Genomic DNA, 27,426 nt, shown 5'->3' with positions numbered 1-27,426 from the left:
CAATGGGCCTCTAGTATGATTGTAATTTGGGTGGGGGGGCAGGTAATAAACTAATGAGAGATGGGTTACTGATGTAACAGCCATGAGGATAACAACTTTGCTCACAAGGCCATGGTGAGTAAGATGGGTGGAGAAGCATGTAAAGGTTGATTTCCCTTTAGGTTTTGAAAATGTGCCCAGGAACATCCTTATTTTTTAAAAAAAAAATATTTTATTGATATTTTACAGAGAGGAAGAGAGAGGGATAGAGAGTCAGAAACATCGATGAGAGAGAAACATCGATCAGCTGCCTCCTGCACACCCCCTACTGGGGATGTGCCCGCAACCAAGATACGTGCCCTTGACCGGAATCGAACCTGGGACCTTTCAGTCCACAGGCCAGAGCTCTATCCACTGAGCCAAACCAGTTAGGGCCAGCCTTATATTTTCATGAGTGATTGCAACACTCTTTACCACCTACTGACACTCATAAAAATGGAATCATCAATAAAAAATGGGGCCATAGCAGCAGCTAAGTCGTTAACTCAAAGTGTATCAATCCCAATGAATGCCTACATCATGAATGTTTCTAAATTTAGTCCAGGGATAACAGAAAGGTGGCTTGAATCTTTTACTGTTACTATATTTCCCCCTTCTTTTATGTCTACAGCTACAAAATACTTATTTTTTTCAGACCTATTATAAAAACATGGCTAATTTTCATGATACAAGCAAAGGAGAACTGAAACACACTCTGCAGGTAACTTAGACCAAGCTAGAAGTCATTCTGAAATTGATACATAAAAATTCATTTGAAATATTTTCTATTTCAGTGAACAGTTAGTGAGAGGAAGAAAGACATGCTTTATCTTTCGTTTCTCTTTATCTTATAGTCATGGATATATCTAAAACAGATTTGTTCTGTTTGTCTCTCAACACACACACCCAAATACACACACCAGGTAAGTGTAATTACCAATTAATCACATTTATTATTTGAATGTGATTATTTGAAAGGCTATTTTAATAACACTCATGTTATTTTCAAAATATTAGTGTATGTATCATATTTTTTACTTCAATAATTGATGAATCTGTTTGGAATTAATAAACAAGTTTACATTTTCCAAGTTGGAACAAAATATATGAGTTTTATAGGTTCATAGTTATGAAGAGTGAAGATAAATAAAATTACAAACATAAACATATTTCATAAAGTTTTTTATTATCCTTGCTAATGATGGACATTAATTTAATCTGGTTTTACAATCGTGGACCAATTCACAACAAATATTTTTATTTAAAAGACAAAGAATTGTAATTAATCTTAATCATTCTGTTTACAGGATGTCAGAAATACTTAAAAATGACAGGTTTTAATAAGTTAGATACACTTTAGATTTTGAGGGAAAACATATTTATATAGCCATGTTTATGAGACTTGGTAGATTAAATTTGTAGGTCCTGAGCTACATGCTGTGATGATGGATTTAACACCTCATGATGAGCCCTAAGTAATATTTACTGTGTGTTTTTATTTGCATTAAGTTGCTTTATGTTAGAGTAATAAGAACCTTATGTTGAGTTTATTAGAGTAGTATTAGGTTTAAGACCTCCAGACTTTCCCCCATCTGTTAACTAAAATAACTTTTACTTGTGAAGGCAAACCAAAATAAATGTACTTCAGTTAAGCTCCTTGTTTCATAGCCATATAATTTACTTTGCACTTCGCATTTTTAGTCTCTGTGGGAGTTGGAGAATATGCAGAGGTAATGGTATCTTTATTAAACTGCTTGACTCCATTCAAGATGAAAATAAATATAATTAATGAAAATCATTTGTAAATTAAAGACATACAAGACAAGAAAACTAGAAAAAATGCTCAAGCATATAATTATAAATTTTACATCGCTCCCTTCTTTTAGCTTTTTATACAAATAACATTTTAAGAGTCAAGGTCAGTATTTCTGCTCTGAATTCATTTTACCATTTTTTACTTATTTAATTCAGTTATAGTTATGAAAAATTGCAGTCTATTTATGGATCATGCTGACAAGCAGATAAATAGAGGATAACCTTCATTTTTAAGGCATATGTGTCCAATTGAATTAGCAAATTAACTATATTTTATCACAGTGAAATATATGTGAACCCTGGGCTACTGCAATTAATTTCTACAGAAGGGTCAAGTGTGGCCAGATATGGCCCATCAAAAATGCTGTTTCTTTTCTGATGCCCTAATTTTTCTCTTTATCATTCATATTTAATGGGGAATATCTTTCCTGCAATAGCTACAAAAACATCTGACCAAACTTTATTTTGTTGTTGTTGTTAACAAATGGTCTTCAAACCCCTATCCTAGGCCACTTAATAGTTATTTATGTATTTTTAAAAGTATCAAACCTAACTACAGGCAAGTTTGTAAATCTGAGGAAGTATGTCTTTCAGTGAATTATTTTCCAGTTTGATATTTTTTCTTGATTTCTCTGATCTTTATAGCTACAATGTTCTCTCTATTTTACCTCTAATAATATATCTGTATACCAAGTCATTCTATACCTAAGGTCATAATGTTTTCAGATTAAGTGTACTTTAATCTGATTCTAATAATGAAATATTAGGATTAAGGGAATCGTCAATGAGCTCTTTTGAAGGGTAGACAAGCTACTTCAAGCTTATCATGTGGGTGATTCCTTACCCATTCTGTGGAAGGAATATGTTTTAAATGGGGGAAAGTAGCATAGTTACAGAGTGTGAAGTCATTCTGTTTATATTTTTGCATTATTTGTAAACTATTTAAAAATAATTTTCATTTCATCTGTAACACCAACATCTGCAGAATCATCATAAAGGAGATTTACATATAAAATATGACACAAGCAGTCAAGTAAAAAAATTCAGTCATTTTGTTCAAATTGTGTGAAATTTGATCAATCAACTCTTTATTACATATGGCCTTTATATTTGTAGATTGTACCAATAATTGTGCTATTGTTTAATTGGTTAAGAAGCTTAGAAGCTAAGAAACAGTTAACACGTTTTATAAGTGAAAGATACAGAAACATTTAATTAATTAAGAATGATCTACAGGGAATAGCTGTGAAAGTTTTAACTATGATTTGAGGAAATTGTGGGTAAATTATAATTAAATGTGTTTATTTTAAGAAACAAAATTAGAGTAATTTACATCATAATAAGATTTTTTATAAGCTTAACTTTGGGAAAGTTTTCCTTTGTTAATACTTCTAATATTCAGGTCATATACTTAAAAGAATTTTTAAATGACTTCAACTTTGATGTTGCATGAAATGCATTATTTTCTAAATCTGCACAATACTCAATTAAATTGTTTAATGTCTACTTTGGGTTGGAATGTAGAAATGACTTTTTTCCATTCTTATTAATACAACAAAATTGCAGGGAGGTCTGGGGAGGGAACAGGAACAGGGTGGAGGGGTCAATGGTGAGAAAAGGGGGACATCTGTAATACCCTCAACAATAAAGATAAATTTTTTAAAATCACAATTTAAACAAGACCCCTATACATGTGAGAATTCGGCAAGGTAGCAGAATACAAAATAAACACCCAGAAATTGATTGCATTTTTATACACCAATAATGAACTCTCAGAAAGAGAAATGAAAAAAAAAACACAAACAGTTCCATTTACCATTGCACACAAAAAATAAAATACTTAGGAATAAATTTAACCAAGGAGGTAAATGACCTGTACTCAGAAAACTACATGATGTTGAGAAAAGAGACATACATAGATTTAAACAAGTATACTGTGTTCATGGATTGCTAGAATCAACATCATTAAAATGTCCATAACACCAATGCAATCTACAGATTCAATGCAACTCCTATTAAAATACCAACGGCATATTTCACAGATCTAGAACAAACACTCCAAAAATTTATATGGAAACAAAAAATACCCTGAATAGCTGTAGCAATCCTGAGAAAGAAGAACAAAGTTGGAGGAATCACAACACCAGATATCAAGTTATACTACAAAGCATTGTAATCAAAACAGCCTGGTACTGACACAAGAACAGGCTTAGAGATCAATGGAACAGAACAGAGAACCCAGAAATCGACCCAAGCCATTACGCTCAGTTAATATTTGACAAAGGAGGCAGGAGCATATCATGAAGTGAAGACAGTCTCTTCAATAAATGGTGTTGGGAAAATTGGACAGGTATATGCAAAAAAATGAAACTAGACTACCAACTACACTATACACGAGAATAAACTCAAAATGGATAAAAGACTTAAATGTAAGTCGTGAAACCATAAAATCTTAGAAGAAACCAAAGGCGGTAAAATCTCAGACATCTCTCGTAGCAATATGTTTGTGGATACATCTCCTAGAGCAAAGGAAACTAAGGAGAAAATAAACAAATGGGACTACATCAAAATAAAAAGCTACTGCACAGCAAAAGAAACAATCAACAAAATGAAAAGTGATCCCACTGTATGGGAGACCATATTTGCCAATGATAAGGGGTTAATCTCCAATATATAAGGAATCCATACAACTTAACAAAAGGAAGACAATCCAATTAAACAATGGGCATAGGACCTAAATAGATACTTCTCCAAACCAGACATACCAAAGACCAAAAGACCTCTAAAAATGCTCAAAGTCACTGATAATTAGAGAGATACAAATTAAAACGTCAATGAGGTATCACCTCACACCTGTCAGAATGGCTATCATCAGCAAATCAACAAATGACAAGTGCTGGCGAGGATGTGGAGAAAAAGAAGCCCTTGTGCACTGCTGGTAGAAATACAGAATAGTTCAGCCACTGTGGAAAACAGTATGGAGTTTCCTCAAAAGATTAAAAATGGAATTGCCATATGACCCAGTGATCCCACTTCTAGGAATATATCCTAAGAAACCAGAAACACCAATCAGAAAGGATGTATGCAAACCTATGTTCATAGCAGCACAATTTATAATAGCTAAGATTTGGAAACAACTCACGTGCCCATCAGCAGATGAGTGGATTAAAAAGCAGTGGTACATTTACACCATGCAATACTATGCAGCTGTGAAAAAGAAGGATCTCTTATCCTTTGAGACAGCATGGAGGGACCTGGAGAGTATCATGCTAAGCGAAATAAGCCAGTCAGAGAAAGACAAGTATCACATGAGCTCACTCATATGTGGAATCTGATGGACAAAATACATCTAGAGACATATAAGCATGGAACAGACTGGGGAATTTCAGAGGGAAGGTGGAGGTTGGGGAGTGAAAGGGGAGTGATTAACTGGGGAACTTATCTGCATATATATTAGCTCATGGACAAAGACAATAGAGTGGTGAAGGCCTTGGCGGAGAAGATGTCTGGTGGAAGGGGTCAATGGGAAAACACACAAAGGGGACATCTGTAATACTTTCAGCAATAAAGATAAAAAAAATTAAAAAGCAATGTATAAATCACAATTATATTAAATATGTTAACTTATTAAGTTATAAATACAAGGACTAGAAAATCAATCAATCAATCAATCAATCTATCTTATTTTACTTCAGAAAAATTTAAAAAAGACCCCTATATATTTGAAATGGGACTTCAACCAGTAGGGAACTGTGCATGTATTACCAGGAAACCCCCGGGTGAATTGGGTTGCCTGTCGCTGTGTCCAATAACAAAGGCAGGGTCGAATCATATAAGGTGTTTATTGCGAAGGTCAGCCAAACAAGAAGACAGGGTGCTTACAAGCATTCTAATCCTGTTTTACAGCAAGGTGCAGCGGGCAGGATTATAAAGGGGACTGTGCTTAGGGTGAGACTGGGAACAGAATGTGGCTATGTGCAGGCCTGGAGGTCCGCAGAGGTCAGTTATTGTCCTTAGTCATCAGGCTCTGATGAGATGATGTTTTGACTCCTGGTGGGTCAGTCAGACCCTGCATATAGGTTCTGCTTTCTGGATTCACAGCTGAGTCACCTCCTCAATCACTTCACACAGCACTTGAAAAGGAAACTTAAGAAAAACTTAACCCCTTCTTCACAAATAAGAAACTTAAGATTTAAAATAATATGATTACTTTTCACATTAATTCAGGTGCTCTATCTATCAGATTGTAAATCCCCCTATCACATGTTGCTGCCCACATATTGTGAAAACTTCCCAAGCACTTTTGAGAAGTGATTAGCAGTCACTGAAAGCACAAGAGATTAAGAAAAAAAAAATTAGGTAATTAGACACATATTTTATTTCTCAACATTATAGCCTGCATTTTTGCTTGCTATAGACCTAGAAGGGAAGAATCAGAGATTATATCCCTATGCATGACATTTTACTAATGTTTGAAAAAATGTCTGTACTTTGCTGAAAATTTTTTAGATAGAGTGGGTGAAGGACATAAGCGGTTTTAGTTAGTAATCCTCTAGTTATTTCCATGAGTATTTTTTAAATATATTTTATTGATTTTTTACAGAGAGGAAGGGAGAGGGAGAGAGAGTTAGAAACATCGATGAGAGAGAAACATCAATCAGCTGCCTCCTGCACACTTCCTACTGGGGATGTGCCCACAACCAAGGTACATGCCCTTGACTGGAATCGAACCTGGGACCCTTGAGTCCACAGGCCGACACTCTATCCACTGAGCCAAACCGGCTAGGGCTCCATGAGTATTTTAATACCATAATCTAAATTGTCAGCTTTATCAGCATCTATTAGAATACCAGGTCTATTTCTTGATAGCATAATCCTACCACCATATCAAACTATTCAGATTGTATTATTTAACAATAGAATGTAGGCTGATTCATATGAGTTGTAAGAAAATGATAAAACTGAGCTATCATTCTGTCTTTTCTAAACCATGATTTATGATTTAAAAAAATATTTTCTGATACTCTCTTCCTACTTTATTTTCTCATTCTGTTGGGGAGGGCAAGGACCCACCCCTCACTACCCTTCTTGAAATCTTATGGCTGGACTGATAATAAAATTGAAACAAGACCAGATGAACAGGGAAAAAATGAAGTTAATACATATAGTTGGGAAATCAGAAATGATGCTCAGAGAAATGATGAGCCAACCTGTCTTTTTAAATAGTTTTTAGATAAAGAAACAATAAGTTTGTGAAAAATTGACAGGACAAATAAACTTAGGTTTGGGTGCCCATTAGTGAGGAATCTAAGCGAAGTTTGGGCATGGGTAGTAAATTAGTAAAGGAGTAACAAGGTTTGTTTACAATCACTTTTTGTCCCTGGTTTTCTTAATTCTAGTGATAAGAGGGTCTCTCTCAGCCACCTTGGATAAAAAAGGGCACCTTTTACAAGGAGATGTAATTCTTGCATTCAGGAAGACAAAAGAGGGGCAAGGTGCCCTTCTTGAACTGGCTGCTGGTCAAGTAACTCTCATTCAGAAGAATTGATATGCCATTGTGGGATATTTTGGAGCAGCCTGCCCTGGGCCCCAACAATTCTAGGTAATAAACATGAGGGGAAAAAAGTCAGGGGAAAATGCTAACTTTTAGAATTCTTGATGGGAGGGATTGAGAAAAAAAATTTCTATAGTCAAAAATCTTAAAATTTTAGAGAGATAAAACGTTTTTATGTTTATTTGTCTTGAGAAATAGAAGTGATTTAAACTATGCCTGATCAGCAGAACAAGTGATCTTGAAAAGACCATCACTGTTCCTGGAAGTGCGAAACTTGGCCAGTGAATATTAATCATAGCAAAGACCTAAAAGAGGTCTTTGATCACATTTTTCTTTTTTTTGAATGTTTTGCACAGGATATTCTAGTTAAGTGTGCATGTGTGTCTAGGTAAGGGTGCATGTGGACTACAGGATTGAGTGTCTAAATGGAAAGCCTTTCAGTTTCAGTGGTATAAACACAAATAGACAAGTTAAATATCACCACAGAGAGTATTTCATTCGTATTGATAATTTTGGGAGGCTTTGCTTAAAAATATAACTGTAGACAATAGGGCTATAAGAAGTGTGGATTTTCGTTATTGTTCTTTCTTCTGACTTACTTAATCTACCTTGCCCACATTTCCCAATTATCTTTTAATTAATGTTCAAATAAACCAAGGTAGTTTAGGCTTTAATGGTATGAATTTAGATGAAAAGAGGACCTTGACTTGAAACAACCAAAAGTAGATTAGCTACTTCCAAATATGAATGATATTTCCCCAAAGCAAAAAACTGTGACAAGCTATTATAAATCTATGTCCCATGTGTTGCATTTATCTCTTCCCCTTTGGTTTCTAAAGCTTAAAGGAGAGCTCTCACATGGCACCTTTGTCTTGGCATTCTCTTACCCTTTCTGTTGCTTATTACACTGTAGAGGGCAGTACACTTAGGACCTACCCAAAGGTTACATGGGAAAGAAATGGACAATTAGCAGGAAAATGACATGGTAGAGTCATTTGTCAAAAATATAATTTTAAAATAACGGGAAAAGCATAAACATTTCAGATTGTTTATATCATGGTACATCTGTATAAAATAATACTATATTAAATCAACATAACATGTTAGAGGAGGGATTCTAAATAAAGTTTCATGGATTGGCTCAAAGATAGGATTCCAGTGGACTGTAAATATACTGTACTCATGAGCAACATTTCAAGTTTGTAGTAATATGTGCATTTTTCTAAGGAAAATACCTCTGGTTTTCATTATATTGTGAAAAGGTTCTGTGATACTACCCCTCAAGTCAATAGCACCTTTCTATTAGAGTTCTCAAAGCAACTTTACCCTGATTATTTCTGAAAATAACACTAGAGAGAAAAAAAATATGTCATTCTTATTCACACATAGGAGAATGAGACTCATGAATGTTAAGTAAGTGGCCCAGTCATACAGGTAATAATTTTAGAAATGGAGCAGAGATCTCAGGAAATCTGACATCTAGTTCAATGATCTCACATAAGAACGGTTTAATTAGTTTAAATACACTGGATAGACTTCTTTTAAAATACAAACATAGCCCTGGCTGGTTGGCTTAGTTGGTTGGAGCATTGTCCTATATACCAAATAAGGATGTGGGTTTGTTTCCATGTCAGGACACATACCTAGGTTGTGGGTTTGATCCCCGGTTGGGGAACGTACTGAAGGCAATCGATTAATCTTTCTCTCTCACATTGATGCCTCTCTCTTTTTCTTCCTCTCTCTCTAAAATAAATAAAAACCTATTCTGAAGTGAAGATAAAAATAAACAAATGAATACAAAAAATACAAACACAAATTCAAATTTATTTTGCCCACTAAAAATAAAAACTATTTTTTTTTCTCTTTAGAAACTGTCACTTCACTTGTCAAATAGATCTTAACAGTGGCCCAATATTCCTGCAATGCTATATTTTGGATTCTGGCAAGAGGAAATAAACCCTATGAAAACTGTGACTTGAATTTTGTGAAGGATCAAAGGATGAGGGGAACTTGTTTGCAAAGCAGAAATCCTGAAAGGACCGTATTTCAAGCCTTTGCCCTCAATGATAAAATCCAAACAAAAGACTACATAAGCAAAAATGATTTTTTGATTTTGCATTTTTCCCCTTTTTAAAATTTGGCTTGATTCTCCCCACCCCAACTGAACATTCAGTTAGTACTAATAAATTAGGAAGCAATCTTTGCTCACTGATGGAGAATGCTATCTTTTGGAATTCACAGAGTTAGGGGAAATATATGTGATTTTGTGAAGTAAATATTTTTTGGTTAATAATAAATTGACTTTGCCCATATTCAAATGATTGTAAAATGGTTTTGTATAATGGATTGAAATAGGTGACCTAGTTAAAAAATTTTAATGTCTTTTGGTAACCAGACAAGCAAGGGTTCCAGGCTACCTGTCACTACTTGAGCCAATTCAGCAGAGACAGGGTTGAATCATATATGAGCATTTATTCCAATACTGCTGGCAGTGGGAGAGCAACAGGTCATCCACAAAAATCTGCTCTGCACCCCACCATAAGCCGGCTGCTTATATAGGGTAGAAGGACAAAGATTACATGGGGAAGTAGGCATAAGGTATGCCAAATGGGCAGTTTACAGGTAATGTGGGCTGGAGATTTGCAAAGGCCTGCAGGTATGCAAAGGCTGGGGGTCTTCAAAGGGCTGGTGATATGCAGAGGTCTGGGGGGGGCTCTGGTTTCTGCAACAAGGTTGTTAATCTTTCCATGATAATAGGCAGCTCCCAGATGGACAGGATGGGCCGCATTTCCAGGTGAGCTCCCAGGTCTCAAGTGCAACTCCCAGCCAGGTTAGAATGTGCCTTTTTTAACCAGAACAAAGCAATCACAGTTAACAGAGCATGATTAATATTTCTTACAATTATAGCTGGTTCCCAATATTCTACTTCTGCCCCTATCACTTCTATTTATATCAAGTCAAGGCAATATTATGATAATAATACTACGTCTCAAGCCTTCTATAAGAAGTTTTAAACATGTTTTAATACATCTTTCCTGTGATATAAAATAGACTCCTGAATTGTAGTGAGCTTTAACTTCTCCAGGGCACAAAAATACACATATCACTCAGGGTTCAATCAAAGAAACATAACCTATAGGAGATATATTTTAAGGGATTTATTGCAAGCAATTGGCTTATACAATTATGGAGACTAGCTAGTTAAGCCTAAAATCTGAAAATGCAGGAAAGGCAGGTTGGACATTTTTTCTTTTTATAAATCTGGGCTTTGCTCATAAGGCCTCTCAATAGATTGAATGAGGTCCACCTAGATTATCAAGGATAATATCCTTTACTTAACATCAACCAATTATGAACTGTCATTGCCGCTACAAAACAACTTCACAGAAATGCCTACATTAATGTTTGATTGACTGAAAAACTAGGTATCATATCCTAGCCAGGTTGATACATAAAACTGACTATCACAATGCACAACTTACTAAATTTCCACTTGGTACAATAAATAATGCTTAGACATTGTACCCCCAAGTATATATTATTTATTCCCATGATTGTACTAGTCTAGATTGTTCCAAACCAGGGGCCAGCAAAATTTTCTAGTAAAAGGACCAGAGAGTAAATATTTTAGACTTGCAGACCATATGGCTTCTGTGGCAAGAAAAGTACTTGAATGAATGGACATGGCTGTGCTCCAATAAAACTTTATTTACAGAAATAGTTGGTCTATCTTTGGGCTACAGTTTACTGACCCCGCTCTAAACTAGTATTTAAATTCTCAATATCATCATGGATTGTGGAGCATTTTTTGAACACTTGTAAACAAGGTGTGTATAAGACCCTGCGTTGGAGCCCAGCCAAGTTGGAAGTAGCATAAACATCTTAACATCTAGTGGGAGGAATGGATAAGCAGATAATTAAATGCAAATCAAAGTGAAATTTTATATAATTAAAGTTTATTCAGAGGGCTCTGGGAAGAAAGATAAGGCTGTCCTATACACCAAATAAGGATGTATTTTCTGTGGGGAATTGTCCCAAATAGTTGACTTCTGAGTTGATCCTTAAGGAAATCTATGAATAGATAAGAGGGGTTGGGAAGTACAGAAAAAGAGAGAGAGAGAGACAGGGTGGAATACATAGAGAGAGGAGAAAAGGACAGATTCAATGGAAACTTTTTTGGAGGTAGAAAATTAAATAATATGCTTGATGGGCAGTGAATAATACAATGTCACTAGAGGAAGTGTGGAAATAATAACTAAGCATGAATTTAAAATTGTAGGCCAGGGCCATATCGTAAATGGACTTTGAATATTCCACTAAGAAGTTTTCTTTTTTTAAAAAATGTACTTTGCCCTAGCTTGTTTGGCTCAGTGGATAGAGTGTCAGCCTGCGGACTGAAGGGTTCCAGGTTCAATTCCAATCAAAGGCACATGCCTGGGTTGTGGGCTCGATCCCCAGTGTAGGGCATGCAGGAGGCAGCTGATCCATGATTCTCTCTCATCATTGATATTTCTATCTCTCTCCCTTTCCATTTCTCTCTGAAATTAATAAAAATGTATCTTTAAAGATAAATAAATAATATATACTTTTTTTCTTTTCTTTGTTTAAATTTATTTATTAATTAAGGTATTACATATGTGTCCCTATTCCCCCATTACTCCCCAACCCCATTCATGCCCTTACCCCCCTGTTGTCTGTGTCCATTGATTAGGCTTATATGCATGCATATAAGTCCTTTGGTTGATCTCTCCCTCTTACCCCCACCATCCCCTACCTTCCCTCTGAGGTTTGACGGTCTGATCAATGCTTCTCTGTCTCTGGATCTGTTTTTGTTCATCAGTTTATGTTGTTCATTATATTCCATAAGTGAGTGACATCATGTGATATTTATCTTTCTCTGCCTGGCTTATTTCACTTAGCATAATGCTCTCCAGCTCCATCCATGTTGTTGCAAATGGTAAGAACTCCTTTTTTACCACACTCATCTGCTGATGGGCACTTAGGCTATTTCCAAATCTTAGCTATGGTGAATTGTGCTGCTATACTTTAATAATTGATTTCAGAAAGTAAGAGAGGGAGAGAGAGATAGAAACATCAGTGATTAGAGAGAATCATGGATCAGCTGCCTCCTGCATGCCCCACACTGGGGATCGAGCCACAACCCAGGCATGTGCCCTGACCAGGAATCCAATCACGACTTCCTGATTTATAGGTTGAGGACACTCAAACACTGAGCCATGCTGGCCAAGTGAAATGGTTCTTAATTGGCAGATTCATTTCTCTTCTGCGTCAACTTGGAACATTTCAGAAAACTGCAGCAAAATTAATGTATTTCCAACATTTTTTCCGAAAGCAATATTACATTATTTCCTAAGACTGTGTAGTCACAAGTAATTATACATCCCATAGGTTTTGGCGCATTGTGTTTCCACTTTCATTTGTTTCAAGAATTTTTGTTTGTTTATTTATTTTTATATATTTTTTATTAATTTCAGAGAAGAAGGGAGAGGGAGAGAGAGATAGAAACATCAATGTTGATTATCATTGATCGGCTGCCTCCTGCATGCCCCCTACTGGGATGGAGCCAACAACCCAGACATGTGCCCTGATGGGCAATGGAACCATGAAGTCCTAGTTCTTAGGTTGACGCTCAACCACCAAGCCACGCTGGCTGGGTGCACTAGGAAGTTTTCTCAAGAAAATGAGAGATCATAAATTATATTTGAGGAGAATATACAGTATATGTGTTTACAAAGTTCCATATAGTCTCATTAAAACAATTAGTTGCATAATATTTATTGACTAGCGGCCCAGTGCATGAAATTCATGCATGGGTAGGGTCCCTAGCAGCTGCTGGCTGCTGGCCGGGGCCTTCTTTTTTTCTGCGCCACTCCCTGGTGGTCAGCACACATCATAGTGAGCAATCAAACTCTAGTTCTCCTGGTCGAACTCCCGAGGGAACACTTTGCATATTAGGCTTTTATATATATAGATTACCTGCCTAATAGTGATTTCTCTTTTTTTATGGAGTACTCCAGTTCTTTTTTAGGTATGAATCTCTCCCTGTGCAGACCATACACTTTGAGAAGAATAGTTCCAGGAGCAGTCCTGACTCTGTTCTAAGAATAATCCCATCTGCCTTGCTATGGGTACAAAACAAATGGGGGTGGGGGCGGGGAGATGCTGTGTTCTATGAGTAAGGCAACTGGGAAAAGTTTTCCATTTTAACATAGTTTCTGTGACACCGAAAGCCTACCTTAACGAAAAAGTTGTCAGTATGAGTTCTGTGTACTAGGTATAAAATTGGGAAGTGGAGTCAAAACAGTTAAAATATCTGTGGAAATTAAGTAACCTAGTTGAGCTAAGACAGGGTTTAAACAGGAGCAAGAAACAGAGGTTATAGTGTACCCCTATTTGGTATTGTCATGTTTCTACTATGATACTGAAATGTAAATTTTGTTTTAAAACTTAGAACCTTATGTAAAGCAACCTAATGGGAACATATATAAAGAGAAAATTTGTTTTCATTTTGCAGAAGTACACCATGGTCCTTTTCCTTTTTTTGACTGTGGGGAATGAGTATCTCCCTGAGAGAAATAAATTATGCTGCTAGAAACTATATGTAGCAAATGATTTATTTAAGGTATACTTTGAAAAATGTATATGAAATGCTCAAAAGGTGAAGAGCTATAAAATGTCTTAGCCACGTCTCACAAGAAATTATGCATCTTGTAAATTTAGTGTACCTGCTGGAGTCTGTTTGCAGTTTATATTTAGCTTTTCAAGGACCAAAAAAGATGCTTTTGATCTCCTAACATTGGTAATTATCTCTAATTATAGGAAGAGTTTTCTCTGTGTGTGAAACAGCCCATTTTTTAAAATTTCTGTTGGTTGCATATTTTAACTTGCACTGTGTTTCCAAGCATCTGTTGGATTTAGATCATTAGCATTTCCACCAATATAGCAGTCAATGAGACCACAAGAGTGTTTGCCTGCTGATAACCATGATGAGAAAAAATCCACAAAGTCATTTGTTTTCCCATTTCCAGTTAGAATCCTATCAGTGAAATTTAGCTTAATGTTCAGTCACAGAATATACACTGTTACAAAGCAAAACACGCAAAGTCAAGTTCAAGATGAATACCTATAGAGTCTGGATGTGTTTTCTCCTGATATACTACTCTGAAAATTATAGAAATATTATTTGGGTTGTTTTTGTTCAGTGGATTCATATTGCATTTACACATCAAAATTCAGGAAATATGACTGTTTCTCCATCTCAGAAATGGCTAAGTTTTTACAGAGTAGTAAAAGGAAAGATTCCAAAACAAACTAAAGAAGAGCTGAGAGGCATATAAGGATCAGTGATTGAATGAGACATCCCACCACTAATCTCACAATTGACCCTCAGTTCATGTAAACTCATAAGTAAGGCTGCATCAACTTACCTCTTCATGGCTTCTCCACTTTGGTACATGGGCCCATATTTCCTCTATTCCAGGGTTTATAAGACCATTCATTCTTTATGGTTGGGCATTGGTAATATAACAAATAAAGCACAGGATCATATTACATCTTGAAGGACTGATATTTTTTAGGCTTAAACATTCAAAATAAAAATATGTATTCCATAAATAAATAAATAAATAAATACATGAATAAATAAATAAACCACTAAAGTACCCTTTTGGTAAACTGTTTTCTAACCATCAAGTTGACCTGGTTATATATATTCACCTCTGCATTGGAATTATTGCATTAATAGCTGCATTCACTCACTCTTCTTTCTATCCCTGCTCTCGATTGCTCTCCAACTCTAGTTTGGCAATGTGCTTTGCTTCAATCAAAAGCATATTTGCAAAAGTGAAGCAAGAAGAAGTTTTAAAGGCATTTGTGTTTTTCTGTTTGCTGTTTTTGTCCTCTGTCATTAGCATGAGAAAGCTTTGCCTGGGCTAGCTTGCTGTAGGATGAGACACATGGAGTGAAACTGAATTACCCCAACTGTTTCAACCAAGGCTAAACTATGATAATTCTACAGCCAGCCAATCTCCAAAAATGCAGATGATCCCAACCAAGATCAGCAGAGCTATCTAGCTAACCTGCAGCTTACCAGAGACAGATGGACAAGTTCAGTCCAGATATGTTGATTCCAGTCCAGATCAACAAATTCCTGCAGATCATGAGTTAAACTCATGTTTATTTTTGTTTGATGCTGAAGTTTTCTGACTGTTTGTTATACAGTATAATTGTAGCAATGGATACATTTTTGCATGAAGACAATATGAATCATGCCCAGAAGACTTCCTGCATTCGTAAATCTCTATCAAGGTAACTCATCTTCACAGGGGCTTGATATGAATTTTAACATGTGTAGACTTTGCTGGGTAAATATTGAACTGGAGCCCTGAGTCTGTCCTGCTCACACATTCCTGGATAAATGAATTGTCTATACCACAAATGACGTTTATACTCTACACTCATCTACACTTCCCTCCCTAACCCCAGCTAACATACTATGTCAAGTCTGAGACACATGGTGGTAGGCTTTATGTCTTCAACAGCTGCTGGCAGACAAGAAAAGGTACATCAGGGGATGTCCAAAGCAGGTTCTGGGTAAAATGTAGCTGTATGTACAAGGTGTATGTTAGTTGCTAACTGTGTGCACTTTTTGGAGAGTGTGCAATATCCTGTGCAGATGAGCGTATATGTAGGAGTAAGCTCATTCTCTCTGCTGCTGAAGAATTCTGGTGGGTCACCAATAAGTCTGTGATGTGAATTGTGTCCCATAAATGTGGAAGCCCTATGAAATATACAATTGAGAGACTGGTAGATAGTAGGTTACTTGTGAATCTTATAATTTCATAACTGGTAAGGTATTCCTCAAAGGAAAGTTCTTGATTTTTTTCTTTATTCTGCACAGATTTATTCATCTTCTATTGTGTACCCTAGGGGTACAAAGATAAATAATGCACCCTCTCAGCTCTCAATGGTTTTAAAGCCTAATCGAGATAAATGAAGAAATATTTTTGTATAGTTTTATAAATACTCTTGTTTATTTGTTTAATCCTCACCCAAGGATATTTTCCATTGATTTTTTAGAGAGAGTGGAAGAGAGAGGGAAAGACAGAGAGAAACATCAATGTGAGTGAGCGAATACATCAATTGGTTGCCTCCTGCACGTGCCCTGACCAGGGCCCTGGCCAGAGAGGAGCCTGCAACCAAGGTATGTGCCCCTGACCGGAATCAAACCTGGGACCCTTTGGTCCGCAGGCCAACACTGAGCCAACAATGATCAAGGTACCATGGAGAAACACAGTGAGCAATCATGTTTGGCATAGGAGTACAGGTGGAATTCATGGAAAGTTTCACAGAATATACATTTTAAAAATGAGGTTAAATAGCAGTTCTTTAGGAAGACAAAAAGAAGGAGATGAAAGCTCCTAGAGGAGGGGAATAACAAAAGTACTTGAAGAACTGAACAGAAATGTGATCTCACTAGTTTGAAGATCAGTAAATTTCAGGGCACCACTAGTCAGGGCTTAACAAATGATGAGGAAGAAGAAGTAGGAAGTTATAGGAACATAGAAGATTGTGTGAAACATGAAAAGGAGGTTTGGCTTTACAATGTAAGTGATAGATAGATACATGAAACAACAAAGTATAAAAATTAGATTTGCATGTTGGAACTGTCACTACAGTAGCAGTATTGTGCAGGATGGGACTGGAGGGAAAGAAGCTATACAAATAGATTAGATATATGCTGTCCATATGGTAGCTACAACCAACCACATTTGTATACTTAGTACTTGAAATGTACTACTTAGAATAGAGATGTATGTGCTGACCAGTGTAAAGTATACACTGGATGCCAATGAAAACAATTTTTTAAAATATAAAATATCCTACTAATCATATTTGATCACTAAATTTTGAAAAATATAATATTCTGAATATATTAGGTTAAATAAAATGTGCTATTAGAAGTAATTTTAGCCTGGCTGGCATGGCTCAGTGGTTGAGCATCGACCTATGAACTAGGAGGTCATGGTTTGATTCCCAGTCAGGGCACATGCCCGGGTTGTGGGCTTAATCCCCAGTAGGGGGTGTGCAGGAGGCAGCTGGTCAATGATTCTCATCATTGATGTTTCTCTCTGTCCCTCTTCCTTCCTCTCTGAAATCAATCAAAATATTTAAAAAAAAGAGAAAGAGTGCCCAAGGGGAAAATGTAAGGTAGAAGGGAAAGTAGGACAGAGGAAAGGGGGAAGTACAAACAAGGGTGCAGTCTTAGTGAAATCCTATAGAGGGTTCCTTCAGTCTCATCTTATGGAGGGCTCTGGCTGGTAGAAGTGAAATCACACAAAAAAGGAAGGCACAAGAGTGGACTAAAGGGATCTAAGGGGTTAAGGTCAGGCATCTATATGACCCTTACACCAGGGATCTTATCTGCAGTACCCAGTTCAGGTCCCACACTAAATATCCCTAAGAACAGCAATTTCAAAGTTGTTCCTGGTGGATATCACCCAGTAACCCCTCTTCAATGACTTTAATTCCAAAATGAAATCCTGAGATTCAACCTGAGCCTTTTTTTGTCACCTGTTGTTGATAAGGCTCTGATTTATCTCTGGAACCTTAGTCACCACCCTTCTACCACCTTTTAAAGTAATCCATGGGCTTCCTTTAAAAATGTAATTCTCTACTGGCCAAATGGAGTCTGTACCTCCTGAATTCTATTGAGACCTAGAGCTTGTCTCTACCCCATCATAGCCAATTATACCAATGTCTATTTTCACACAAAGTCTAGTTATACTCTTCTTTAGCCAGTTCAGTCCAATTAAATGTATGAGTTTTTGCAATTATTCCTGAGTACCTACTGTGTGCCTGAAAGGTTATCACATTATGAAGATGAATAAAATAGTCTCTCTCCATAAGCTTGCAGTCTACTGTCAAATTGATGTGTGATATTCAATTAAAGAATAATATACTAACTGCATATATATATATATATATATATATATATATATATATATATATACTAGAGGCCCGGTGCACGAAATTTGTGCATGGGGGGGGGGTTGTGTCCCTCAGGCCAGCCTGCACCCTCTCCAATATGGGACCCCTCAAGGGATGTCCAACTGCCCGTTTAGGCCTGATCCTGGTGGGATTGGGCCTAAGCGGGCAGTCGGACATCCCTCTTACAATCCAGGACTGCTGGCTCCCAACTGCTCGCCTGCCTGCTTTCCTGATTGCCCCTAACCTCTTCTGCCTGCCAGCCTGATCACCCCCTAACCACTCCCCTGCCAGCCTGATTGATGCCTAACTGCTCCTCCCCTGCCAGCGTGTTTGCCCCTAACTGCCCTCCCCTTTAGGCCTGGTCACCCCTAACTGCCCTCCCCTGCAGGCCTGGTCCCCCCCCAACTGCTCTCCCCTAGAGGCCTGGGTCCCAACCAACTGCCCTTCCCTGCAGGCCCAGTCACCCCCAACTTCCCTCCTCTGCTGGCCTGGTCACCCCTAACTGCCCTCCCCTGTGGGCTTGATTGCCTCCAACTGCCCTCCCTTGCAGGCCGGGTGCCTCCTAACTGCCCTCCCCTGCTGGCCATCTTGTGGTGGCCATCTTGTGTCCACATGGGGGCAGGATCTTTGACCACATGGGGGCAGCCATCTTGTGTGTTGGAGTGATGGTCAATCTGCATATTACTCTTTTATTAGATAGGATACACACACACACACACACACACACACATGTATACACACATATACATACACTGTGGCTTGTGGAAGAGTGAGAACTTAATTATATTTTTTGTTAGTTAATTTAATTTTTTGCATAAGTATTACTTTGTGTTAGTTTCAGGTGTACAGCATAATGGTTAGACAATCATATACTTTATAAAATGATTCCTCCAATATTTCCAGTACCTACCTGGCAGCCTACATAGTTATTACAATATTATTGATTATATTCCCTATTATTTTATTTCCATCACTATTTTGTAATTACCAACCCATACTTCTCAATCCCTTCACCTTTTCACCTACTCCATAAACCCCCTCCCCTCTGGCAAACAGCAGTTAGTTCCCTGTGTCTATGAGTCTGCTTCTGTTTTGTTTCAGAACTTAATTCTTTTTAAAGGGTACAGAAGGTTTTATGGAGATTAGTAATTTCACTAGGGCTTAAGGATAAGTAAGTTGGAAGAAAAATTGCAGGAAATGAGATAGTTTGCCCAAATACACAAAGGCAAGGAAAAGAAAGGCTTATAGAGGACTGATACTAGTTTACTGTGGTGAGAAGACTCTTTGGATATAATTAGATCTCCTCCAAGGCACTCTTCCTCTTAAAACTCTGAAGTATAGGCTGATTATTTTTTCACAGTCCACAATGCTCTCTCTTCTCAGTGTCACATCCCACCATTATTATTCCATGTGTCAGAACAAGTCCTGCTCCTTGTGAACACCTACTAACCACCTCAGCGTCCCCGCACATCAAGATTTTGACCCTGGATCATAACCTCCCTATCCTCCCCTAAATCTGTAATTATTCTGGGAAAGTTTAAAGATTGTATGCTTATCCACCCAGCACACTGGCCTCTCAGCTATTGACTAATGTCAAGAATCTTTCTTTCTTATGAACCCTACTATGAAAATTGCTCTCATCTATAATTTCAAGAATAATAACTCCCCTAACTGTGGAACTCTTATTTCTCAGGCTGTAACCAACATATCAGTCTATTTTCCTTCTTTGCCCTCAGCTCCTACTCAAAAAATTTATTTCAGCCTTGAATAGCTTCAATTTTGGCATCATGTCACATGACCCTAACCTTTCTGACTATAACTCTTTTGAATGGGGAGAAACTAACTCAAAGGCAAGCAATTTATTGCAAGCCAGCAGGCAATCAGAATCTCTGATTAAGGGACAGTCATTGTGGCTAGAAGACACTGAACATCTGAACTGAGAGATCTGATAAAGTAAGATCCAGAATCAGTATACAGCAAGCGAAAGAGTGTGTACATGTCAAAGTTATAAAGGAACAAATGTTAAAAGCTTTTCAGACATCAGCCGCCTTCAGAGAGGATGATGGAACAGATGTAATAAAGAAGCATGGATGGAAATTCTAAGAAAGAGCAAAGAAAGAAATTGAGAGAATATGTATTTGATGATTTTTCTATTCTTCACGAGGCCCGGTTATATTTTCTGCTATTTTATTTTCAGTGAGATTTTCCTATATTTTTATAATAAATTCTTTATTTACTTGAATGTGCCTGTTGTGCTGCATTTTCCACAAAATAATCTCTAACACAGATGCGACCCCTGTTTCTTTCTATCACTATACCCTGGCTTTTGTTGAAATACACATCTAAGTGACACAGAGGCTTCCTCATTCCCATTTATGTAAGAGGGAAAAGCAATCAAAACCAGTTGTGGACTTGCAGCCTTACGACTCCAAAGAAATTTATTTTGTTGACTCCTAAAACTAAGCAGTGATATTTATCATTTAGATAATTTAGAGTAAAATTGCCATCTTGTAAAAGTTTAGAAAATAATGTTCTTTAAGTAACGTTATGATTTCATGCTTTGGAAGAGTGTCTGTTATATGAGAATGCTAAATTGTAAGTACCAATAATACAATTTTCAGGTTCATAATATAAAAATAATTTAATGAGTAAATATTGTCTCGCTTTATTTTAAAGCAGGAAATAACATTTACAGAAAAGGTTATCAAATATTTGACATTGTCGAACAGGAGTCAGAGAACTATGATGTGTGGACCAAATCCAGCCTGCAGCCTTTTTGCAAATAGCGTTTCATTGGCCCTACAGTGGCACCCATTCTATGTATTGTCTATGGCTGCTTTCATACCACAGTTAACCCTTGAACAACATGGTTTTGAACTGTGAAGGCCCACTTATATGCAGATTTTAGAAATAAATACAATAAATATATTATCTTTTTCCTACTATTTTCTTAATCACATTTTCTTTGTCTAGCTTACTTTATTGTAAAAAATACAGTGCATAAAAACTATAACATACAAAATATATGTTAACTTACTGTTATTATTATCAGTCAGGCTTCGTGTCAACAGTAGGCTACTAGTAGTTAAGTGTTTTAGAACTCAAAAGTTATAGATGGATTTTTGACTGTGCAGAGGGTGGAAGAAATTGGTGCCCCTGACCTTTGCATTGTTCAAAGGTCAACTGTACAATAGCAGAATTGAGTAATTGCAACAACAACCATATAGCCCACAAAGCCTAAATACTTTCTGTTTAGTTCTTTACAGAAAAAATAATTCCCCCCTCAGTCCCGCTGTTGCAATAGTGGATACATTATTAACCAACTTAACAGAACAGCCTAAACACCACATAGAAAACTTAAGAAGTGCTCATATTTCTGTATTTTGCATTCACAAAATGTTCAACCTTCTAGAGGATGACTGGAATAATATTTTTGTGTGCAGAACCATGATAAACAGGGAAGGATTGATTGGTTTTAATATAAAGCATATTTAATAAAAATGATAAGAAACAAAAGGTATTTTATTATCTAGAATGAATAAAGGTAACAAAACAAAGAAATCAGTTCTAAGAAATAGAATTCATTAGGGAAATTAAGAAATAGAAAAAATGAGATTGTATTTGAAAGTATATTGTGGTTTCAAAGGAGTTTGGTAGCAAAATAATAAAATAAAAATGATCTAAAATTCAAATGGAAGTGCCAGTTGAATAGAAAATAGGCTAGGCTATTAAAAAGAAAAACAAAGATATTTCACAATTAAAATTAAGGTTAACTTGTTTAAAAATGCATAGTTGTGGAACTGAAGAGACAAACTAAAATATGAACTTAGTTTCTCATATCACAAATAGCATCATAAAAGAAAATGTCTGTTGCAGAAAACATACATTGACATGATATTTAATAGTGTACCATCATACACACACACACACACACACACACACACACACACACACACACACACATCAAACTGAAAGAACAGGCCGGGCGGGCAGTACCTGATGCAGCCCATGGGGTCCAGGCCGCCATTGGTTCTTCAAGCATGACATATTACAGTACTAGGTGTTCTCTGCCTCCAGATTCACTCTCCAACATCCAGACTACATGTTTGCCATTTATTTTTCATATCACTCTCCCCAATCATAACCATCAATGATTTTCTATTGAACTGTACTATTTTAGAGCTGAAAGCATCAAGTGCCATCAAATCCACTAACCATTTTTTACACGAGGGCAATGAAAAATGTAAGGTGAAATGGTTTGCCTCATGCTATACCTAAAAAATGGAACTACAGATTGAACCCCAAGCACTTGGACAATTAGATCAGCGTTTTTCTACCACACTGAGCTTTCTGGAATACAGTTTTCTCTCTTCTTTATTTTCACTGATCTGTTACTTAAAACTACTCCTCTCAATAGATGATTTGTAACATCCTGAATATAATAATTACTCAATAATGCTTATTGAACACCATAGAAATCAAAAGTATAGTTTTAAAATCCATAATTACCATTACACATTCAGTTATGATTGTTTGATAATGAATTAGAATATAGAGGAATTATCCAAAGAACACTCTAAGAATATGTATTTATCTATAGAAATTTTAAATCTTTATAACTGTACTAGAGGCCTGGTGCATGGATTCCTGCACCAGTGGGGTCCCCCAGCCTTGCCTGTGCCCTCTCACAATCTGGGAACCCTCAGGCTGAAACCAGCATTCCGACATCCCCGAGGGATGTAGTAGTGTGCGAAGCAGCAGGCGGCCAGGGAGGAGCCTGAGCCCAGGCCAGGTGCCAGGCTGCTCCCACTCATCCTGGCCCCACTGTGCCTGCTGCCTACACTGCTTAGTAGTGCTGCTGCAGAGGCGGGAGAGGCTTGCCAGTCTTGAGCCTGGTGTCTGGTGCCTGTCAGTCAGCAGCTGAGTGGTGCTCCTGCCATGGGAACACACTGACTACCAGGGGTCAGCTCCTACATTGGACATCTGCCCCCTGATGGTCAGTGCATGTCATAGCGACTGGTCATTCAATTGTTCACTTAGGCATATATATATATACTAGAGGCCCGGTGCACGAAATTCGTGCACGGAGGGGGGGTTGTCCCTCAGCCCAGCCCGTACCCTCTCCAATCTGGGACTCCTGGAGGGATGTCCGACTGCCCGTTTAGGCCCGATCCCACCAGGATCGGGCCTAAACGGGCAGTCGGACATCCCTCTCACAATCCAGGACTGCTGGCTCCCAACTGCTTGCCTGCCTGCCTTCCTGATTGCCCCTAACTGCTTCTGCCTGCCAGCCTGATCACCCCCTAACCACTCCGCTGCCAGCCTGGTTGATGCTTAACTGCTCCCCTGCCAGCCTGTTTGCCCCCAACTTCCCTCCTCTGCCAGCCTGGTCACCCCTAACTGCCCTCTCCTGCAGGGTTGATCACCTCCAACTGCCCTCCCTTGCAAGCCTGGTCCCTCACAACTGCCCTCCCTTGCAGGCCGGGTGCCTCCCAACTGCCCTCCCCTGCTGGCCATCTTGTGGTGGCCATCTTGTGTCCACATGGGGGCAGGATCTTTGACCACATGGGGGCAGCTATATTGTGTGTTGCAGTGATGATCAATCTGTATATTACTCTTTTATTAGATAGGATAGAGGCCTGGTGCACGGTGGGGGCCAGCTGGTTTGCCCTGAAGGGTGTCACAGATAAGGGTGGGGGTTCCCTTGGGGTGTGGGGCAGCCTGAGCGAGGGGCCCGTGGTGGTTTGCAGGCCAGCCACGCCCCCTGGCAACCCAAGGGGAGGCCCTGGTATCTGGAATTTATTTTCCTTCTACAATTGAAACTTTGTAGCCTTAAGGCGGAAAGCTTTGCTTCCCCTGTTGCCGCCGGCAACCCTGGCCTGCTCTCTCAAGCTCCATTCTGCCGCAATTTGTTTGAATTTGTTTACCTTCTATAATTGAAACTTTGTAGCTTGAGTGGAGGCTTAGGCCTGCAACAGCTATGGAAAGCTTGGCTTCCTCTGTTACCTGGGAAACCTTGCTCTCTGTGGCTGTAGCCATCTTAGATTGGGGTTAATTTGCATACTCGCCCTGATTGGCTGGTGGGTGTGGCTTGGCTGGTGGGCGTGGTTTATGTAGCAGAGTGATGGTTAATTTGCATATTACCATTTTATTAGAGAGGATATATATATATATATATATATATATATATATATATATATATATACTAGAGGCCCAGTGCACGAAATTTGTGCGCAGGGGGAGGGGTGTCTCTCAGGTCAACCTGCACCCTCTCCAATCTGGGACCACTTGGGGGATGTCTGACTGCCTGTTTAGGCCCTATCCAATGGATCGGGCCTAAACAGGCAGTCGGACATCCCTTTCACAATCTAGGACTGCTGGTTCCCAACTACTCACCTGCCTGACTTCCTGATTGCCCCTAACTGCTCTGCCTGCCAGCCTGATCACCCCCTAACCACTCCCCTGCCAGTGTGATTGACGCCTAACTGCTCTCCCCTGGCACCCCGGTCACCCCCAAATGCCCTCCCTTGCATATTCCCTCTTTATTAGATAGAGTTTTTTCCTTTAGCATATTGGACAATCCTAACTGGTTTGGCTCAGTGGATGGAGCATTGGCCTGCAGAATCAAGGGTCCCAGGTTCGATTCTGGTAAAGGGCATGTACCTTGGTTGGGGGCACATACCAAGTGGGGAGTGTGCAGGAGGCAGCTGATTGATGTTTCTCTCTCATTGATGTTTCTAGCTCTCTATCCCTTTCCCTTCCTCTCTGTAAAAAATCAATAAAATATATATTATAAAAAAAGAAACATTTAAGATTCCTTCATATCCGCCTGGCTGGTGTGACTCAATGGTTGAGACCCCAGGCTGCCACCACTGGAAGGGGTTCGGGCCCTCACCAGGCTGAGACCCCAGCCCAGAATGCCATCTCAGCCCAGCCAGGCTGAGACCCCTGCCCAGGCTGCCATCTCAGCCTGGCTGGGGATAGCCCGGTGGGGGTGCGCAGCTCCAGCCCAGGCTGCCTTCGCTGGCCTGAAGATCGCACATTGGGGTTGCACTGTCCTGCTGGCCTGAGACCCGCCGCCCCCAGGCCTGAGACCCCCGGCCCCCGAGCCCTAGGCCACTTTACCCTGGATCGCGTGCCAGGGCTTGGGAGTGGGGCGCTGTCAGCCCGCCTGAGACCCCAGGCCCCTGAGCCCGTGGCTGCTTGGCCCCGGGTTGTGCACTTTGCACCGGGGCTCGGGGGAGGGGCGCTGTCGGCCGGCCTGAGACCCCCGGCCCCTGAGCCTGCGGCCGCTTTGCCCTGGGTTGTGCACTTTGCGCCTGGGCTCGGGGTCATGGTGCTGTCAGCTGGCCTGAGGCCCCCGAGCCCGCGGCCGCTTTGCCCCGGATCTCGCACTTTGCACTGGGGCTCAGGGGCGGGGCACTGTCGGCCGGCCTGAGGCCCGCGACCCCGAGCCCGTGGCCACTTTGCCCCGGATCACGCACTTTGCACCTGGGCTTGGGGCGGGGCGCTGTCGGCTGGCCTGAGGCCCCCCGCACCCGAGCCCATGGCCGCTTTGCCCCGGATCGCACACTTTGTGCCGGGGCTCGGGGCGGGGCGCTGTCGGCCTGCCTGAGACCCCCAGCCCCCCCGCCCACGGCTGCTTTGCCCTGGATCGCGTGTCGGGGCTCGGAGCTAAGAGGACTGGGCGCCGCCATCTTGTGGCCATGGGTGCCGCCATTTTTGTCGGGGAGTGATGGCTAATTTGCATATTACTCTATTATTATATATATACTAGAGGCCCAGTGCATGCTTGAATCATACACGTGCAGGGTCCCCTACATGCTTTCGCTTTTCGCGGTGGAGCTGGGTGCCTGTCCGCTGGTGCACCAGGCCTTTCAGAAGCCTCTGGTTCAGCGGAGGTTTCTGAAAGGCCTGATGCTGGAGCAGACAGGCACCCAGCTCCCCCACTTTTGATGGTCCACAGCTGCTGAGGGGGGGCTACCCTGCTGTTGAGAGGCGCAGGGGGCGGGACTCCCACCCCCTGTGCCTCTCAATGGCCACTGAGGGGGGCTGCCGCGGACACCTGGCTACCCTGCCGTTGAGAGGTGCAGCTGGGTGTCCGCGGCAGGCCCCCTCAGCGGCCGCGGATCTGGCCGTTGAGAGGCACAGGGGGCGGGAGTCCCGCCCCCTGCGCCTCTCAACAGCAGGGTAGCACCCGTCAGTGGCAGCGGATCTGTGCCTCTCAATGGCCAGATAGGCCACCCCGAGTCCCGCCTCCCATCCTCCCGCCGCCCAATCGTGGGCGTAGCGGAGTGATGGTAATTTACATGTTACTCTATTATTAGATAGGATATATATATATATATATATATATATATATTTGAGAGTAAACAAAACCATTAAAGATAATCTGTTTACTAAATGACAGTATTATCGTACCTAATAATAGACAAACATGTAAATTGACCGTACCTTCGATATGCCCATAGCCAATCAGAGTGAGTATGCAAATTAACCCAACTAAGATGGCGGCTAATTTGCATATGCAGGAGGGGCTGGCTGCACCTGATGCCGCCATCTGTGACCAGGCAGGCCTGGCGGGCAGCGCCTGACTCCTCCCGTGGTGTCCAGGCCACCATCGTGGACCAGATGGGCAGTGCCTGACATGGTCTGCAGGGTGGAACTGATAGGTAAGAGGGGCAGGGGTGGGGGCGGGGTCCAGGCCGCCATTGGTAACCTGGCAGGCCTGGTGGGCAGCACCTGACTCCACCCATAGTGTCCAGGCTGCCATCAGGGACCAGGAGAGCCTGGCGGGCAGCTCCTGACCCCGCCAGCGGTTTCCAGGCAGCCATTGGTAACCGGGCAGGCCTGGAGAGTAGCACCTGATGCTGCCCGAGGGGTCCATGCCGCCATCGGGGACCAGGCAGGCCAGGAGGGCAGCGCCTGACATCATCTGCACGGTAGAGCAGATAGGTAAGCGGGCAGGGGCAGGGGAAATGCCTGACATCGCCAGCGGGGTCCTGGCCACCATCCGGGACTAGGCAGGC

At 40.2% G+C, this 27,426-nt stretch overlaps 1 long non-coding RNA gene across 1 annotated transcript in view; it reads left to right on the top strand.

Moving 5' to 3' along the window:
* LOC307096174 overlaps positions 1-27,426 on the top strand; it is a 238,014-nt gene that overhangs the window by 109,854 nt on the left and 100,734 nt on the right. The window lies entirely within an intron of this gene.

This window comes from Cnephaeus nilssonii, assembly GCF_951640355.1.
Source record: "Cnephaeus nilssonii genome assembly, chromosome: X".
In the NCBI taxonomy this organism is placed as follows: Eukaryota; Metazoa; Chordata; class Mammalia; order Chiroptera; family Vespertilionidae; genus Cnephaeus; species Cnephaeus nilssonii.
The sequence above is the reverse complement of the archived record's forward strand: the minus strand, read 5'-3'. Positions and strand labels throughout refer to the sequence as shown.